Source organism: Kogia breviceps, chromosome 10, assembly GCF_026419965.1.
Source record: "Kogia breviceps isolate mKogBre1 chromosome 10, mKogBre1 haplotype 1, whole genome shotgun sequence".
NCBI classification, from domain to species: domain Eukaryota; kingdom Metazoa; phylum Chordata; class Mammalia; order Artiodactyla; family Physeteridae; genus Kogia; species Kogia breviceps.
Genome location: NC_081319.1, coordinates 85,487,548 through 85,507,528, shown reverse-complemented (window position 1 = coordinate 85,507,528; position 19,981 = coordinate 85,487,548). Strand labels below are relative to the sequence as shown.

Genomic DNA, 19,981 nt, shown 5'->3' with positions numbered 1-19,981 from the left:
CCGCGGCCGGGCAGGACCTGTCTCCAGTTGCAAGAGGATTCAGGGAGACTTACAGCTACTCACTGGTCCACAATTTATTGAATAAGGCAATAAGTAAGAACTGCTGTATCTACGGGGCCTAAGTACCTAGTAGGTAACACATAGTAGGCGCTGATTTCTTCTCTTTTCTTTTTTTTTACATAAACGAATGAATTAAATGAAGGTCTGTTATACGTTCGAAACTATTGGGTGATGAAACTACAATAATGGAGTAAGTACCACGCACAGTAGATGCTCATTAACTTTTTGTTATTTGAAATAATCAGTTGTAGGCCTATCATGTGATGAACACTGTTTTGGGGGACAGTGCATATGGGTGTTATCTCTAGCCCCTGGGAAAAGCAAACGTGGTAGGACAGGAATCTGCCTGAACTTGGAGCCTGTGAGAACTGTGTATATTGAACATGAAAGAGTACCTACTCAGACAACGGTGAGGTGCAAAAGGATGCTGGCAGCGGTGGGATTCGAACCCACGCCCCCGAAGAGACTGGAGCCTTAATCCAGCGCCTTAGACCGCTCGGCCACGCTACCTCCTTCAACCGAGAGTTCTACATGCATGTCATCTGACCCAAACTGAGCCCGTTTCAGGTCCTTTTTCTCTCCACCCCACTTCACTAGTGCCCCCACCACTCTGAGCTGTCTCCACGGGCCCTTCCTCCAGCGTTCCCCTCTCCACTCCCAGCACAACCCGAGAACCCCCTGACCCCTGACACTTTGCTTTCTCATGGTTCCCAGGTTCACCGTGAACGGCGACGGCGCAGGTGGCGCGGGAGGAGGCTCCTGCCCCGTCTGTAATCAGCATAGAATAAACGAGTCACGCAGACTGACAGTTCCAGTGGATGCTGTGGGTTCCAGATCCACTTGGACTTCAGGGAGTAAGCCCCCGGACTTCAGGAGTGAGCAAGTCTGGGCGTTTGGTTTGAGCCCGGGAGCTGCCAAGGAGAAATGAGGAAAGAATCTTGAGGCCCCCCTCCCTTCCTCGCCTTCCTTCATCCATCTCAGGAGACCAAGCTCCTCCATGGAACCTCACGAGGGAGGCAAAGAGTGCGGTCCTTGTTATTTAAGTCTTGTTTGCCTTTCAGAAGGTTGCCCATCTCCACAGGCCCCGGTCATACCGAACAGAACTTCTGCAAAGTCCGCACTCAGTTGCCCTCACCGCCCCTAAAGTCTTCGCAGGAAAGTTTGCAAGGGAAACGGGGCTGGGCCGGTAGTCAGGCCCTTACCTTGTTCTGTGTGGCTTTCCCACCCAAACTTCGAATATTTTAGACGCGAATTAAACCATGGTTCCGCCTTCCTTTGAAGCACTGTGATCCAGAGAATTCTAAAAATGAGTCTTTTAATAAAGTTGGTAGGTGTGTTGGAAAAGGAAAGTAGGCAGTTGCCTCCTTAGCGCAGTAGGCAGCGCGTCAGTCTCATAATCTGAAGGTCCTGAGTTCGAACCTCAGAGGGGGCAACGTATACCTTTTCTTCCGTTCATCTTGGGGGGAAAAAAAGCGGAGGAAATTACTATAATGAAACTAAACGGGAATTTATTTTGTTTTGTGTTAACAGAACCCTGTATTGTCCAGATACAAAATAGTAATTTTCAGTAAGATTAAATACTCCAAAAGTCTTTTTATACCAATTGTAGATAGAGCTAGCAGATATTTAGACTGACTTGTTACAAAAACATTAAGGTCAAGAAACTTACTGGTTGAGAGGGAGAAGGGGATGGAGGGTTACACTGGGGATGTGGAAGGTGTAGTATGATGCGCAAAACATTTCTATTAATTATTGATTATCTTTTGCCATTCTTCTGGAATTACCACCAGATCACAAACGCCATCCTACATGAAAAAGAAAAAACATTTCCCCCCCTCAGTCTCTTTGCATTGGACTTCTTTTCCTGCTTCCAGTGTTCTTGACTGGGTCTCTAGGTCATCCAAACTGCACAATACAGGAAAGAGTAACAAGAGAAACAGGAAACGAAGAAAGAAGAAGTGATATTTAGAGAGACAGGATAAGCACCTGACTCAAATAAAAACAAGCAAGAATCAAAGCAGAAATAAAGACACAAGAACAAACATATCAATACCAAGGGGGGAAGGGAGGGTGGGATTGGAGCTTGGGATTGGTATATATACACTACTATGTATAAAATAGGTAACTGATGAGAACCTACTGTATAGCACAGGGAACTCTACTCAATGCTCTGTGGTGACCTAAATGGGAAGGAAATCCAAAAAAGAGAGAATATAAGTATATGTATAGCTGATTCACCTTGCTATACAGCAGGAACTAACATAACATTTTAAAGTAACTATACTCCAATAAAAATTAATTTTAAAAAAGCAAGATTGATATTTAATATCCAGCTTGTTGAGTGAGAGGTATTGAACGATATTTCAACAGTGCTTGGCACATATTTCCTACTATGTGCCAAGCACTGTTCAAAGCTGTGTCCCTTACTATTAATCCATTCTCTCTCAGCTTCAAATTCACCCTCTTCTGTGATGTTGGCTCTGGCCATCTGCAAATTACATATCTAAAGCTTTGCCAGTTGGCTTTCTCTTAGGTTCTGTCAATAAGAGGAACCAGAAGGAGACGGGAAGGCAGGAGAAGAGAAGAGGAACTGTTTTGTGAATTTTGCTATTCCAGTCAGGGGTCCTCCAACAATGGTAGTTGATCCCAACCACCATTGTCTTTGTGCTCTACCTCAGAGGCCCAACCTCTCCCCTTTTTCCCCTCTGCCCTAGAAGGTGGTAACTACTTTCCATAGTTATTATCTCTGGGTTACCACAGTGTTCTCAGTTGAAATACCTGGTGTTGTTTCTGAACTGGACCTTGACTGATACATAGGGGCTATAGGGATACCACACGGTACACAACAGAAATTGCTCCTGATCTCATGGAGCTTACTGTGTTTGAGTGGGACATGGCAGACTGCAAATCTGATTTTTTAACAGCAACCTCAGGAGATCAGATCTGAATGCAATCAGCTGAACAAGTTTTGGGAATCCCTCTGCACATATCCAGTTATCTCAGGTTGACTATTGTGGGGAAGGTCACTTCCTCCCAAGATTCTCCTTTTTTTGTCTGATCACTCGTGGCTTGCCTGCTGATCAGAACTGGCGGCAGTACCCTCAGGTATCCACAAGGCAGATCAAGAACAGAGCAAACACTCCATGCTTTCCAGAGAATTCTCAAAAGGTTCAAAGTGCCCTTTCTTATTCTGCTTTATTGCTGCCTTTCCAAGTAAAGGGTTTATTAAGGCAATGCCCTACTGAGAGAAATGAATTATTTTGACACCTCTTCCTCTCTAGGTCCCCAGGAAGAGTCTGGGCCCAAGTCTTCTGCTTCTTTCCAAATGTTCCCAGTCTCTGTACCATTCCCCAACAATGCCACATAGTCAGTAGGCCAAGTCTACATGGCTACACAGTAACCTAATTTGTGTTTTCCTATCATCTCTTGCCTCACGCTGACACATTCTTTACATGAAACAAACATAATCTTTTTGAAATCATCTCTGACCATGTTGTTCCTCTCTGCTTAAAATCCCCAGTGACTTTATATTGCTGCAAGGATGAAGTCTGTACTCTACACTCCTAGTCATAACCTCTGAGCTTGTCTGTCTCTCATCTGTCCCTGCCTTTCTAGTTTTTTTGGTTTGTTTGTCTGTTTGTTTGTTTTTCCACTTAAATGTAGTTCCTTCTTTATTTCCTCCTCTTCCCAGTCTCTAAATTTTAGAGTTCTCTAGGGTCCTGACCTGAGTCCTCATGTATTCCCTACATACACCCTCTCCCTACCTGAGCTCACCTGATCACCTGACTTTAAATACCATCTATACCCTGAGAAGTCCCAGACTTAAACTTTCAACCCCATCTCCATTGAGCAGATCAAATTACATGACTGACATCTCCACTGAATGTCTAAAAGGCATCTCAAACTTAACATGTTCAAAGATCTCTTGATTTCCTACCCATCCCCCAAACCGGCTCCTTGCCCAGTTCTCATCTTTATAAAAAGCACAGCAGTAATTTAAACTTGTGAAATAAAACTTGGATTCCAAATAAGTTATACTTTCAGCAAATAAGTTAAGAAAGTTCTGTTGAACTTGACTACTTGGCTGTCCCTTTCTGGTATTATTATTGTTGTTGTTGTTGTTATTATTTTGTTCTGAAGCAGTCATATTTTCTCCCAAATAAGTCATTTTTTTACTGTATGAGTTTTTGTCCCAATCTACATAACATCAAACAATATTGGAGAAAGAGCATATATACATTTCTGTTTTACCATAGTACTTTTCTCCATTCCCATCCTCAGAGTATTTCCAAATTAGATAAGCATGTTCTTTTTGCCCCACACTTTGAAAATAAAGATTTTACTGAAGGCCAATACTTTAAAGTATTTTCTATGGCCAGCAACAGTGATAGCCCCCTTGTAGGCACATGCCTAAAGAGGCTATCTCATTCCATTTCTGTGAAGTAAAAAAATCTCAGTAAGTGCTTCTGCACATTTTTAAGAAAATAAAAACTGACCATAAACCTCAATAAACCATGAAAGTCTCAATATCATGAGTAAGCAAACCACAATCTTTTAAAGCAAAGTATGTGTACAAGGAGTGCAGGACATTTAGCAGATAAGATCTTTTTATTTTCTTTGGTAAGACTAAATGGAATTTGCCAAAATTTACATTTGCACTGTTGCCAAATGTGCAGATAGATGAGCACGGCCTAGTTTGTATTTGAACAAAATATCAAGTCTTCTCTTTTATGTATCTAGTGGTTTTATTAAATCTACATACAAATCAAGAAGACGATTTTTCGACACCATGTTTCAAATTAAAGTCGTAGGAGCTAGGGGAAACATTTTCTGGTTGCCTAACTTGACACATTATTTGAAGTTGTTATATTGTAGAGAAAAAGGTCATCCGACAGAATGGCCTTCACAGTACAAGACGCCAATACATGGTATCGAAATTTCCCTTTTTGTTTGCCCTCAGGATGCAACCTTTGAATCAGGAAATAGAGAATGCGAGTTCTTTTCAAGTATTATACCCAACACTATTTTTGACTGAGCATTGGTGTCATTTAGAGACGAAGAAAAACCTCTGATTAGAAAGTTCTCGCCCGTCTTAACCCAGACTTGGGAGATTCAGTCTCCCCTTGTACTGTCACACCTCCTTCTCCACTATGCCCAAATCCAAATCCTTTTCTACATATTGTGCAGTACTCTGTTTTGGTAATTTACCTTCCTAATCCAGTTATATGTGTTCTTCCATCTGCCATTTAGGCTTTTTCGGTGAGGTCTGGGTCATGCTGGCATTCACATGGTAGTCGTTTGTTCTCATTTTCATTATCTAGACTCAGGAAATATGGTCGAATTATCCACAATGTTAAAAATTAAGCTAACATTATTTCGATAAAAAGCACAACAGTTAATCTACAGGCAGAGCCAAACTGTTAACGCTCACAACTACAAAACACCTATTTCGCATATTTAAGTTACAGCACTCAGAGGGATGCAACACTGGACTGCCCATTATTGCGAACCAAAAATTCCGGTTGCCCTCATCAGCGGCGAGGGGAAAAACAGAGATTGCAACTACAGAAGTCGAATAATATGTGCCGCCTCCATTTGGCAATAAAATCAGTGTCCTCTCAGCCCTCTAGGGGCGGGGCTTGGGGGGGGGTTAGAGGAGGTAAAGCTGTCATAGGGTTTTTTTGGTGCTTTGCCCAGCCGTCCGCAACCCATCTCTGAAACCCTGACTTTTCTCAGCCCAGGAAGACGTTTCCCAGGAGGTGGGGCTTTCCCGAGATATTCCCGGGGCAAACCAAGAGACTGGGTAAACCAAGCTTTTCACCTGTTCCTGTTTCTGTAACTACAGCTCTCTCATACCAGCAGATTCCCAAGAGTTTGCACCAAGGACAACTTATTCTTTAAAGCATCAAGTCTCATATGTCCAGGAACCCCCTTTGGACTTCTTCGGGATGGAGCAGTGGTCGGGGAAGATTGTAGTCTGTGGAGAAACTGATGGGACTCGGGGAGGTGTTTTCTTAAAATGAGGACAGACCGCTTTATGGGAAATTTGCCTGCAAAGGGGCATAAACGAAATAGAGCGACAGCCTGAGACAGGGCGCCGAGTCAAAGGAAGTGTTTTGTTATTTAAGATAGTAAACACTTTAACGTGTTTAAAGTACTGATGAGAAGAATCGGGTATGGAAGGAGAGAGGGAGAGTGAGAGAGGAAGCGGGCCGTTTTCCTCTTCCCTAGAGACCACAGGGACGGACGCCAGTGTAGGTTAACTGCAGGTATCTGGGCAAGAAGTTAAGGAAACTCTCCTTCTGTTGTGAGAGGTGAGGGTCATCAGTTCAGAACGAGGGGAGCAAAGGCAGTGGCATCGACAACGACTTTCCTCATGGGATTCAGGTTGTAGAAGTTGTTGCACTTTTAAGACATTGCAGGAGAGCATTTCATTTTCAGATTTTAAAGTAAAGGGACTATAGAGCAAGACCGAAGTTTAAGCAAGGTAAATTCCAGTGTTAAAGATATTTGATGAGGACGGTTGGCCGTCTGCCTCCTTAGCGCAGTAGGCAGCGCGTCAGTCTCATAATCTGAAGGTCCTGAGTTCGAACCTCAGAGGGGGCAGGTTTGCTTTTTGCCCTCGCCCTCCATCAGATAGTTGCCACCTTCGTCTGTCAAAAGCCTGCCTCCTAGCGACTGGGCCAGTTGTGTGCTGGTCAAAGAGCTTAAGGCTAAGCTTTCTTCCTCCTGATTGGTAGGTGCAAAAATATAGAAACATGTTGTTTATGTATAATGACTTGTTATCTTCATCTCCTTCAAGTGGACAACCTCTTGTCCAAGTTCCTCTGATTGCTATTTCTTCGTGGAGCAGTATCCTATTGGCGCAATCTAATTTATGGGGGGAAAAAATGAATGGACAGATATATGAAAATCTGACATTCAGTTTTCTCAGTAAGTCTTGTTTCCTCTTCATATATACATTCCATCTCCTTGCCCTGGCCTCCCTATCTAATCTGGTCCTAACTGGTTTCCCATCTGTACTACACTGAATATTGTTCCACAAAAATGAACCTCAGAATGCGATCTTATTTGGAAATAGAGTCTTTGCAGATGTAATTAGTTAAATTTACCTGAGGTCATACTGGATGGGGGTGGGGCTTAAATTCAGTGGCCAGTGTCCTAAGAAGTATGTCTATTTTATCCACTCCTGTATTTCCAGTGCCTAGCACAGTATCTGACAAACAATAAACACTTGTCAAATAAGTCAGTGAATTAATTAGCATATTAAACGTTACTTTGTTTTTCTTTGGGGTTTTTTTTTGCCATATTCCCTACCACTATATTACTCCTGGCGATCAACATCTCAAATTTGGACTTTTGCCGTAATCCCCACAGGAGTTACACCTACTGAAGTTCATCCTGCAGGCATACTTCTCTGGCCCACTCTGTGCTGGAAAAAGAGAGGGCAATACTTAGGCTGCTCCTGCTGAATATCTGGACCTGTATTTCAGGATAGTTCTCTCAACAGTTCATTCTGGTGTCGAATGAAAAAGGTATATACTAGGGAACATCTTAACAGTGTCTTCTAGACCCTCAGCCTCTGATTCCAGGCGCCTACATCTGCTACAGTTTAAGAGCTGCAGTTAAGGATTGTAGAGAGGCCAAAGAGCTAGACTGTCTGGCTATTCAGGCAGTTCCTTAGAGAATCTTGATTCTTGTTGGAGCCACTATTCTGAATCTGTTCCTCCTCTTTGTAGAATCAGAAACTATTTTTTAATTCACCCAGATTTTTTCAGGCTTACAAGATTGACTCGCAATAACCAAATGTCAGAGACATTCCAAGCCAGAGTATGAACATATTATAGTCATACGGATGGTTGATCAGCATATTCTTTCCCTTGTAAAATAAACTCTATAGTGGAAAGCAAAGAGCATTAGAAGATTGCTCTGTGAACCTATAATCAGAGTAAGGAAGTAATAAAATATTAATGACTATGATATTAGGCAATGATGGTCTGGTGCATTCACCACCAAAAAGCCAAGCCAAGCCAAGCTGTGGGTTGGCTGCCCGTGGGAAGAGATGGAATTCTGGTCATAGTGTATTTCTAAATAAGGTTACATTATCATATTCTTGTTACCTTTATGGAACTCTGATGTCCAGAAAAGCCTCCTCAGCCACTCATTTACCAACTCTTACTTCACTCTTAGGAAATTATTTGATTTTGGTACAAAGCCATGTACTCTAAGGCTCTCCTTAAATGCCAACTTCCTTCATCTTACAGTAAAGGTCCCGTCTATTCACCTCGGCGTTTGTGTTTGCCTGAGTCACTTACACATACCGTGTAAACAGATGCATGCTTTGCAAAGGTGGAGTTATAACTGGAGGATAAAAATGGAAGAGCGACGCCCGAACAGGGACTTGAACCCTGGACCCTCAGATTAAAAGTCTGATGCTCTACCGACTGAGCTACCCGGGCCTCTTCCTTTGCAACGCTTTCCCCATACATCCTAATGTGAAGAAAAGTACATGGACAAAGTTCCAATTCTGTTCGTGTTCCTTTTCTTTATTCCTAATTCCATTCTTGCCTCTTTGAATATGGCTCACAACTACTTCTGCCCCCAGGTCATAAGAAAAAGATAACGCTCATATTTGAGTAATATAAACAATTACTTCTAAAAGTTGTATGTTACTAGAGATGTAATCACCTGGACCATCTTGTCCTTCATCTTCACAATTTGTGTTCCAGTCTCCCCCCAGACCTTAAGAACGCCTAGCAGAAAAAGCTCTTAACAACTAGGTTTTGAGAACTTATTCTGAGCAAGGAGCTCTGCTTTGCCCCTGGTTTACAACAGTGGAAAGCCACCACCTCAGCCTTCATGGAGTTTACCCTTTAGAAGGGAGAGTCAGCCTTTTAAACAATGAATTACACCATAAATGTTTAAACAGCCATTGTGATAAGTGCTCTTACGAAAAAGTACAGGTTACTGAGGTGTGTAGAGAAACAAACAAGTATAATCTCGTGACCAGAGTTTCCAAATTAAATGAGATAATACAAGTAAACTTTTGGAATAGTGTATGGGACATGCTAACAGTTCAATGAAAGTTAGGTGTTATCATCATTATTATTTTTATTATAAAATAGATGAATTAGAACATCATATTTAATTGGTTGGTTGTGCCACATTAGACAAATTACTTAATCTCTCATCCACCTTCCTCGCTTAAATCCTGCAACAGAAATTTCTTCCTCAAAGGTTGGGTTTACCACAATGGTACGTAGTACATTTCTAATTATGTATTTATTCATGCCATTATTCAAAATAGATTTGAGGTGGTCTACACAACTTCACTGTAATAAGATAAAATGGAACATGTTAATAGACTTAAGTAGGGATAAAGGGAGCATAGAGGTAGAAAATTAAGATAAACGTATGCAAGCTATGGGTGTCCCCCACCCCATATCTCCAAGACAGTGGATTATAAAGGGAGGTGACCTCTTCCAGGGGGTAAGAGAAGACTTTTCCCAGGACATGATGTTTAAACTGAGACCCAACGGCTTCACAGTAATAGATTAGACAAAAACATGGCTCCAGCATTTCAGGAAGAGCAAAAAAGCAGAATACTTTCAGAGAACTTAAAGAAGGCCTGAGGTGCTTGAGTGCAGATATCTTGGGACAATACTGATGGAGGTGGGGGGCAAGGTAAATCAAGTGAATGTGTTTCCATAAAGAGGGAGTATCAGCTGAGCCAAGTGTTACTGAGAAGCTGAGCAAATTGAAGACTGAGAATTGACCACGGGATTTTGCAAGATGGAGGTGGCTGAGACTCGACAACGGCGTTTCAGTGGAGTTAGAGGGGATAAAGGTTTGGTTTAGAGTGGGTTAAATGGAGGAGCACAGTTGGAGGTATGCTCTATCCATTCAGCTATTCAGATTCAGGTTAGGAGAAAGTGGTGGTGTGTTTGATTTACCTAGGGTCAAATGGGAGTGGGGCCCAGGAGATGAAGGTTATACAAGCTAGTAATGCCGGTAATTAATCATGAAATCTAAGCTGTGGAAAGAGGGAAGTAAAGACGTGAGGAGGAAGGGGATACATTTTCTCTTGTTTTTCTCCCCATTCTCCTATCCCCATCCTCCTCAGTTTCTGAGATCTCTAAATTCTGAGTCAATTCTCTTCAAGTATTAGAAGATTCTCATTAAAATATCCTCATCAACTCTGTAGCCTTCGTTTCATTCAACTCCATCCAGTCTTGCTGACCTTGAGGGCTTCAAAATACTTTAGCATGCAATAGCATTTCTTCATCTACATGAACAACTGTGTTAAGGCACCAGACTCAAGGTCTGTCATTCTCATTGTTTTCTCCCTGGTTTTCAAATCCCACTTCTCCGTAAGAAAAGTATCACCTTGACGAGGACCTGCTTCTCCTCCAACAGCAGGTGAATAGCATCATCACATTTGCATCCTTTTTAATCCCTTCCTCTCTTTTACTCACATTCTACCAGCTTCCAAGTCCTGTGAATTCTACCTCCTTGGTACTTCCTGAATCAATCTCCTTTATTCCATACCAGATTGCTACCACTGTTTCACTTTTTCTTTCTCCTCAATCTCCTTTCGTGTCTTTCCTCTGCTACTGCAGTGGCCTCCAATCTGGTTTCTGGGCTTCTAACCTTGCTTGTCTCCCATTGTTTGTCTACACAGGGCTGTCACACACACAGGTGCCCTACAAAAGACACTTGTGGAGAAGGTAAATAGGAGCTGAAGTCTGACCTGAGTTCTGAGAGTCAAGCCATGAGCCTTGGATAGAGGTGGCATTTTCCTTTTTTTGTACTTTATCAGCCCCGAGGGTTGCCTTTCTGTTATTCATCCACCAATATGAGTCGTTATTACATAATTTGCACAAAGGCCCTCTGTGTGCTAGCTGAGGCCCCACTTCTGCAGTACAGTCAGGACAAGCTTGCAAAAAATACCAGTTACACTGGCCTTTCTGTTCAGAAGGGCACTTCTTTGTCTTTCCAAAGCCTTTGAGGTAAAGTTCAAAGTCATTGAAGATACAGCTCGCAATGTGTTCTCATTATCTACTAATATGTAACAGAGAATTCCAAAGCACAGTGGCTTGTGGTACGCAGAATAACGGACATTCCAAAAGATTCTCTAATCCCTGGAAACTGTGAATGTTACCTTACATGGCAAAAGGGACTTCACAGATGTGATTAAGATTGAGGACCATGAGATGGGGAGATGATCCTAATCACAAGAGTCCTCAAAAGTGGCAGAGGAAGCAGAAGAGTAGGTAAAGGGTTGTGATTTGAGGACTTGACCCATCATTCATGGCTTTGAAGAACCAAGGAATGTAGCAGTCTTTGGAAGCCAGGAGTGGCCATTAGCTCAAGCCAGCAGAAAACAGAGACTTCAGTCATACAACTACAAAGAAACAAACTCTATAAACAGTGTGAAGCGGGAAACAGATTCTCCCCTAGAGCCTCCAGAAAGGCATGCAGGCTGCAAATACCTTGCTTTCAGCATGGTGAGACCATGCCCATCATTTCTGACCTGAAAAATTCTAAGATAATAAATTTGTGTTTTTTAAAGCCACTAAGATAACTATGATAGCAATAGAAAACCATTTTGTTATCTCTCTTGATTCTGTGGGTTCACTGGGCTCACCTGGGCAATTTTGCTCCGTGCAGTGTCAGCAAGAACTCCAGACCTCTGAGGACTTAATTGGGCTGAGCTCTCCAAGATGGCTTGCTCACGTGACTGGTGGTGGCACTTAGTGTATGTGACCTGCTAGGAGCTCTGTTGAGGCTGTTGTCCAGAGTGCCTCGCTGTGACCTTCCCATGTGGCTTGCACTTCTCACAGTATAGTGACTGGTTCTGAGAGGGAGCTTCCCAGATTGAGCATTCCAAGAAACCCAGTCAGAAGCTGCCAGGGTTCTTATGACTCAGGCAGACCTGGAACTGGCAAAGTGTCACTTCAGTGAAATTCTACTTGGTCAGCCAAGATTCACTGTGGGAATGTGCTACACAAAGGTGTGATTACTGAGAGACCTGCTACACTGGGGTCAGTTTTGGGAGACTAGCTACCATACAAGGTAACTCTTTTTTCATCTGCAGCTTCATCTTAATCTTATTCCTCTTGGCCCATGCACCGTTGATGCTCTGCTCAGGTCTAATGGAACTAGGAACTAGGGATTTTCACAGCTTTGCACCTATTGATGCTTCACGGAGAGAATCTTCCCATGCCCTATAAAACTGACACAATTCCAACATGTGGGATTTCCCCCACACCACCAAGCAATTCTTTACAGCAGCTGGGTGTACTACAGTTCAACTCAGTTCTGACACTACCTACCCAGAGGTAGCATCAGATTTTACCACTTAAGGGCTCAGCTCCACAAGACTGCCCACAGATGCCAAACATGAGTCCAGGTTGTCAGCTGTGCATCTGACCGACTGACTAGAGATGGGAATTTTCACAGACTCACCTCCTTGGGTTCAATTAATTTGTTAGAGCAGCTCACAGAACTCAGAGAAACATTTTATGTACTAGATTACTGGTTTATTGTAAGAGGCTATCACTCAGGAACAGCTAGATGGAAGAGATGCAAAGGGCAAGGTATGGGTAAAGGGGGGATGGAATTTCCATGCCTTCTCTGAGCTGGTCACTGTCCCCACATCTCCAAGTGTTCACCAGCCCAGAAACTCTTCAAACCCTGTCCTTTTTGGGTTTTATGGAGGCTTCATTGTATAGGCACAATTCATTAAACGTAGGCCATCGGTAATTTAATTCAATCTCCAGCTCTTCTTCCCTCCCAGGAAGTAGGAGGTGGGACTGAAAATTTCAACCCTCCAATCACATGGTTAGTTCCCCTGGCAACCTGTGCCCATCGTTAGGAGACCTCTGGGGCTTTCCCAAAGTCTCCTCATTAACATAACAAAAGACACCTTTAGGGATCTCAACAATTAGGAAAGTCTAAGGGTTTTAGGAACTGTGTGCCAGAAGTGTGAGGAAGACCAAATAATATTTATTATAAATCACAACAATCACATCTTCCTTACCTGCCTAATTATAGCTCATCTTTAAGACACATTTCCGCTATCATCTTCTCCAGTAAATCATCCCCATCTTAGGTTAGGTGCCCGTACTGATGATTTTCTCTACACAACATCCTGCCCTTACATCTATGGAAGAATACGAGTGTGTCTTAATTCTCACTGATTTACTTGTCTGTATTTTTAAAGAATCAGGCCATAAGCTCCTCAGAAGAGTGCATTTTGTACTCTCCGATTTCCCAGATAGACCTAGTATAGATGGCACAAAGAAGGGTTTCAGTAAATGTCTGCCAGAGTAGTAATTGAACAATTCTCTGCATATACTTATTACTTGCCACAAAAAGAAAATGCAGCCAACATGCCATTGTACAAATATCCTGGTTTCAACCATGCACAAAATTATGTATGCATGAGGGCGGGAACTAAAAAGGAAGAAGGGATGCCCATAATCAGTTGGGAAGGCAGAACTGTGGGTATCTCTTTATTTTTCTCTTTAATGTTCTAATAGCATAACGCTGCCACTGTTAAAATAAATGAAAATGTGTAGACGTCTGGTTCCAAAGCGTCAACAGCCTTGTCACTTGCAGCACGGACCGCTGATTGGCTTAACCTGGTAGTTTCTTAGAAATGCAGACTCTCAGACCTCACCCCAGACCTACAGCATTAGAACCTGCATTTTAGCGAGACCGCCCCCCCGTGATTTTGTATGCACATTGAAGTTTGCGAAGAACACAACCCTCAATACAGTCCTTCACCCTTTCCTTTATTAAATTTACGGCCATTTTTTAAACAGACCTTTTTGCAAAGATTCCGAGGACAACACGATAAACCGAGCTTATTCACATCTCTGCCAGGGCTTTCTGCGTCTCGCGAGCTCGGTTCTATCAGCCCCTTCTAGCAATCTAGAGTGGGTAGTGGGCTGGGCACAGGGGAGTCGCCGCGCGGGTCGCGCCGCGCAGCACTGCAGGGCCGCCGGCCGCAGCCTCCAGGCCCGCGGCGCCGCATCTCCCCGCGCCGGGCACGGTGGCGCGCGCCTGTAATCCCAGCTTCCCGGGAGGCTGAGGTCGGTGGATCGTGGGTGCCCGGGGGTTCGGGACTACCGCGCTGTGTAGAGCGGGCGTCCGTACCGGGCCTGGCACCAACATGGGGCTCCCGGGGGAGCCCGGGGGTACCAGGTTGTCTAAGGAGGGGGGGACCCGGCCCAGGCCGGACACGGAGCAGGTCAAACTCCCCGTGCTGGGCGGCGGTGGGACCGCGCCTGCGAGCAGTGCCTGCAGTTCTGCCCGGACATCCGACGAGACCCGGTCTCTTTTGTTTAATCTTCCCAGAATCGTTTTTCCCCAGCATTATTTTTGCACACAGCAGACCACCTAACTTCACGGAGTACACGGGGCGGCGTACATACTACTGTTAAAAGATAAACTGAGGCATATTAAAATTTTCAAGATTTTACTTGAGCAAAAAATCGATTCCAATCGAGCAGCATCCAATCTAGCAGGTAGGAAGGAGCTCCGAGGAGCTGTACAAAATGAAAGACTTTAGCAGGCAGAAGGGAGCAGGAACAAAGAAGTTATACTAGGCAAAAAAGCTGGTTGGCTATTGCTAGATTACTTTCCTTTAGGGGATGGCAGGAGTCTATCAGGCAGATAACCTAAATAGTAGTGCTGATCAGGTGATTCCTGATTGAATGGTTTCAGATTACATTTCTAGGGGGCAGAGGCCGTAGTTAGATCTAGGTTTGGTGACAATGAGGCTTAGCATAAATGACTCCATTGGGGGCCTGTCTTTTTTATTTTTTTAACACTACTGTATACTTTATCTTTAGGTTTTGCACACAGGGGAAGGGTGGTATAGTCAGTCCACACTGGAAGAAGCTCTTCTTAGTGACTTATTATCCTGGGGATTTCTCCACCCTGCAATCAGCCTTTCCCAAAACAGTATGGCTGTGCTGCATTTTGTAAATACTGCTGCATTATATTGCATTGCATGACAATTGTATAATCCAAGACAGATTTGCCACAGGTCTGAACTTCCAAGTTTTTTCAGGAACTTCTCACTCAAAAACCTGTACACAAATGTTCTTCCTGGACTGGACAAAAGACCTAAAGAGACATTTCACCAAAGCAGATATATGGATGGCAAATAAGCACATGAAAAGGTTTTCAACATCATTAGCCACTGAGGAAATGCAAATTACAACCATAATGAGATGTCAGTGTATACCTATCAGAATGGCTAAACTAAAACTAGTAACAATGCCAACTGTTGATGAGGCTATATACATTGCTGGTGGGAATGTACAATGGTGCAGCCACTCTGGGAAACACTTTGGCAGTTTCTTTAAAAACTAAACATGCAAGTACCATGCCACCCAGAAGTTACACTCCTGGACATTTAACCCAGAGAAGTGAAGACTGATGTTTACACAAAAACCTATCCTCAAATATTTATAGCAGATTTATTCATAATAGTAAAAAGCTGGAAACAACCAAAGTGTCCTTTAATGGGGAATGTTCAAACTGTGGTAAATTCATAACACAGAATAGTATTCAGTAATAAAAAAGAATGAACTATTGAAGCACTCAACAACCTGGATGAATTTCCAAAGAATTACAGTGAGTGCAAAAAGCCAATCCCAATAGGTTACATACTATATGTTTCCATTTATATAACATTGTTGAAATTACAAAATTATAGACATGGACAACAGATTAGTGGTGGCCAGATGTTGGGGGGCAGGAGGAAAGTGGGTGTGGCTATAAAAGGGCAACATGAGGATCCTAGTGGTGATGGAAATGTTCTGTATCTTGACTTTATCAAAATCAATACCCTGCTCCTGATATTGCATTATAGTTTTGCAAGATGTCACCATTGGGGGCAACTCAGTAAAGGGTACATGAGATATTTCTGTATTATTTCTTATAATTGCAGGTGAATCTACAATTATGTATAATTTAAAAATTGAATTTTAAAAAGACAGAGGTCAGGACACTGAGATGCAGCCATTTCTAAAGAGTCCTTAGCAGTGGGGGAGAGGGAAGATGGAAACAGAACAGCTGGAGAGTACAGAGAAGACAAGGTCCAAGGAAGACTGATTCATGAAGGATGAGTTGTCAATAGTTTGTGTCCTGCACAGAATTAAGTTTAGGGCCAAAAAAAAAGAGACAAAACATTAGAAACTTGGGAAGTTGATGGTAATGGTTTCCTAGGTTTGGAAGGCAGACCTCAGCTGACAAGCAACTGATGAGGCAAGGAAGTGGAGGCAAATACTGTTCCTGTAACAAGTTTGGTGGTGGTTGGAAGGAAAGATTCTGGGGAAGAAGCACGAGGGCCAGACAGGAGGGCATGTGTTCTCTTTTTTTGTTGTCTGAAGATGGACATGCAGGCATTCTGTAGTTTGAAGAGACGCAGGTAAGAGGGAGAGAGATCAAAGACACGAGGGCAGAATGGAATTGGAGAAGGGTCAAAAGCTCAGATGGCATATCTATTAGCCTTGGAAATGAGGGAACATTTTCCTCTGAGTAGGAAGGAAGAGGTTGGGATATGTGAAGAACTACCAAATTAAGAGGTAGGGGAAAAGGGAACTACAGGAATATCATGACTCTTCTCTCCTTCCAGGCTCAGGCTCAGTTTACCACGCACCCCGCACGCCACCCCACCACTACCCTTCCAGCCAGGAGCCACCTCTTCAATTCAACTCAGATGACTTCATTTTCCAGGAACCTTTCCTTCAGTTCTCCTGCCTTGCCTCTCTCTTTCTCTTCAGAGTTGCATAGGAGTCCACTTAATAAATATTTATTGAAGGAACATAACGTCGAGAATAAAATGCAGTTGGCATTCCTCATATTAAACTTCTCTTTTCCATATCTGTCTGGATGACCTGTCTCCTTTGCATTAGAAGCTGGCAGAGAATAAGATTAGGGGGAAAGGGGGATCATGAAGTAGAAATGAACAGGAGAAAGAGGAGTACTTTGGGGTCTCTTGACTTTGGCTTACGGTTGTTGGAATAATTCCATGGGAATGAAGAAGGGATAGGTTTGAAGAAAGAGGAACATAGCATAAGTGGAACAGAGCCCGAACCAAGAAAGAAGATACACACTAAATATTACAAAGAAGGGAAAGTGGTTTTCCTTCTGCACGTTTGGATCTACCTCTTTTATTTTGTGAGATGTAGAAGCCCATCCCTAGGCTACTCTGACTGGAAGAATCGTTTTATTGCACAACCCTCTGTGTCTTCCTTTATGAATTTGAGAAAAAAACTTGCCTAATGTTTCCTGTATATCTGTATATTCCTTGTTTGCAGTCTGTTCACTGAGCACTTTAATGTAGTTCCGAATAGAGAGACGCTGAACACCGCGGGATCGAACCCGGAACTTTTAGGTTTCTAGTCGAACGCTCTCCCAATCGACCTATTTCGGCCCCGCCCACAAACGTTTCAAATAATATCTTATGACTTTATCCTGTCTTTTTATTCACAAATATAAATAATTTGATAAACATCATCATAAACACTTTGAGGAAACCAAAGATGAATTTAAAAACTGTTTTCATCTTCGAATGGCTCACCAATTTATGAGGAGAAAGATAAGAAGACAGTTACAATTTAATGTCATAAGAACTGCCGTAACGACTTAGTTAAATCTACAATTTATTCCTGAGTAAATCCACACGCTGCAGCAGGGAAGGAGACTCTATGCAGCTACGTGGCCCCGATTACTCCTTCTTGGGCGTTGCCATATCTTCCCCTTGTCCAGATTTTATTGGTTGGTGCGGAACAGGAGGTTCATGTATAAAACGAATGTGATCTTGCATTGCTTTATTGAATATTCAGAAAAGGAGTGCCGCATTCGTACGTATGGCGCATTAGCATTGTAGGCTCATTTTGAGAAACGTTTGTCATCTTCCCTGGTGGTCTAGTGGTTAGGATTCGGCGCTCTCACCGCCGCGGCCCGGGTTCGATTCCCGGTCAGGGAAACACGTATACCTTTTTGGTTTTTTTTTTTTTCCCCTCACCTATTCCGCTTTCGCGAAACCAAGAGGGAAACTTGTAAATAAGACTAAAAGTTCAACTGTATACTAAAAGTTGAAGTGTATACAAGTTAACTTTTAATTTTCACATGAGGCATTTTCTGCCTAGAAACTCTGCAACATTTTTGATATTCCAACCGCAAAATCACAAATGTAAATTTCAGTTATTTACAAAATTTTGTTAATGAGCATGTTACCTGACATTGACCAAAAAGCTCGCTATCCTGAATGCTTCAAAATTTTAATTTATTCAGTTGGATGGTCCAGTGAGCAGGAAATTTTGGAGGCAACTGATTAGCTTTGGGAGTTGGTTGAGATTAGCGTAACACTTTGTAACGAATGAAGATGAGAGGGAAGAAACCGGGAAGTTATCTCCTGGAAGTTTGCCTTGGCTGGTTGTGGGCTAGTTTCTGATTTCCCCAGAGCGGCTGGAATTGTGAAACTCACTCTCTCCAGTGGGTTTTCTACTTTCACTGATCCAGCTGGGAGAAGGGGGATCGGCCTAGAAATACTGACGCGGTAACTTAATCTTGGATCAAAGCGGTCTCCGAACTGCCTGATCTCCCCAGCGCCTCCACCTGTTTTCCGCTATGAATTTACAATTTGTCTGGGGTTTCCTAAGAGAGGAAATAGGGGAAGGCCATATTATTAAAGGAAAACTGCTGTCAAAAAACTAAGAAACAGGCAAACGATGTATTCAGCATCTCTGAATGGGCACCTGAGAAATTTACTGACAGCTACTTGAGAAAAAGCAGATTCTGTTATCCTTCTGACTTTTGACAAGGTTTGATGCCTTTGTGCTAATTCGCTCCTGTCTGACAGTATTGGGGCACGAATCTTTGTTACTTAGTTTGTCTAAATAGCAGCCACAGAAGTATTGCTTATTATTTCCTTCTCATTTCTTATAAAAGTTCAATGCACATATGAACTCTCCACAAGCTTCCAAACAAAGATCATGGTGACCCTGATCTTACTCGACCAACAGATGGGGACAAGATGTTTTTATGATCATGTTAAATGAAGCAGTAATACTCTTTTTCTAACTAATTGCACATTCTCTGCTCTCCCCCAACCCCCATATATAAATTCACAAATTCCAAAACCTCTTTGAGATGGGACACTCCTTTGTCATCTTGCCAATACTCTCCTTGAGTTAATACATTTTGACGCCTATGTAAGATCAATTTGTCTAAGAAATTTTGTTTTGCCATAAGTATAAAAGTAGTATAGTTTGTCAAATTTCTGTATATACTGAAGCTGTTCTGTTTCTTTCTGCTTAGTGTTTCACAGGAAATCAACCCTATAGGGCTGATGGCAATCACTCCTGAACATCCTCTTTCAATGATGTCGTATTTTGTCTCCTCTATATGCAGCAAGAATCCTTTGTTTCATATTTTTTATATGTCTGTTTTTAGGGAGGAGTCTGGGTAGAACCCCTGAATGTGTTTAATGGTTTTCTAAATTTTAAAACTTTCCTACATAAACCTAATTGGACTGGAGACAAAGGACTCTTCTTCGAAAGTGATGTGACTTCTTTTTTTATTCTTCTCTTATGAGCTATTACTTATTCTCCATGGGGGGGAATCTCTAATCTGTATTTTAGCACAGTAGGTTCTGTGCTCATGAGACTGCTACCTAATTACTTGTCAGCTCAGAGAGAAAATGTCAAAAATATAACAAAACCAAAATCCACGTAAGTACAAGAGGAAGGAGGGAGAATTTGAATGACTATAAGAAAAAGGACAACAGTTGGGGGTCAGTAAATCAATCTGAAGGGCCAACGTAGGTTTGCACTACACTAGTCCCTATGGAAGATGAAAAATGAGCAAGACATGCTCATATCTCTCAATTAACATC

General features: G+C 42.6%; 5 non-coding genes across 5 annotated transcripts; 3 read left to right on the top strand and 2 right to left on the bottom strand.

The window, feature by feature from the left end:
- Window positions 1–488: 488 nt before the first annotated feature.
- Window positions 489–570, bottom strand: TRNAL-AAG (transfer RNA leucine (anticodon AAG)). Its single transcript has one exon. It is a non-coding gene; the product is annotated as a tRNA-Leu (tRNA).
- An 849-nt stretch (window positions 571–1,419) lies between these two features.
- Window positions 1,420–1,492, top strand: TRNAM-CAU (transfer RNA methionine (anticodon CAU)). Its single transcript has one exon. It is a non-coding gene; the product is annotated as a tRNA-Met (tRNA).
- A 5,101-nt stretch (window positions 1,493–6,593) lies between these two features.
- TRNAM-CAU (transfer RNA methionine (anticodon CAU)) lies at window positions 6,594–6,666 on the top strand. The gene has a single exon. It is a non-coding gene; the product is annotated as a tRNA-Met (tRNA).
- A 1,780-nt stretch (window positions 6,667–8,446) lies between these two features.
- TRNAK-UUU (transfer RNA lysine (anticodon UUU)) lies at window positions 8,447–8,519 on the bottom strand. The gene has a single exon. It is a non-coding gene; the product is annotated as a tRNA-Lys (tRNA).
- A 9,479-nt stretch (window positions 8,520–17,998) lies between these two features.
- Window positions 17,999–18,070, top strand: TRNAE-CUC (transfer RNA glutamic acid (anticodon CUC)). Its single transcript has one exon. It is a non-coding gene; the product is annotated as a tRNA-Glu (tRNA).
- The last annotated feature ends 1,911 nt before the right edge of the window (window positions 18,071–19,981 follow it).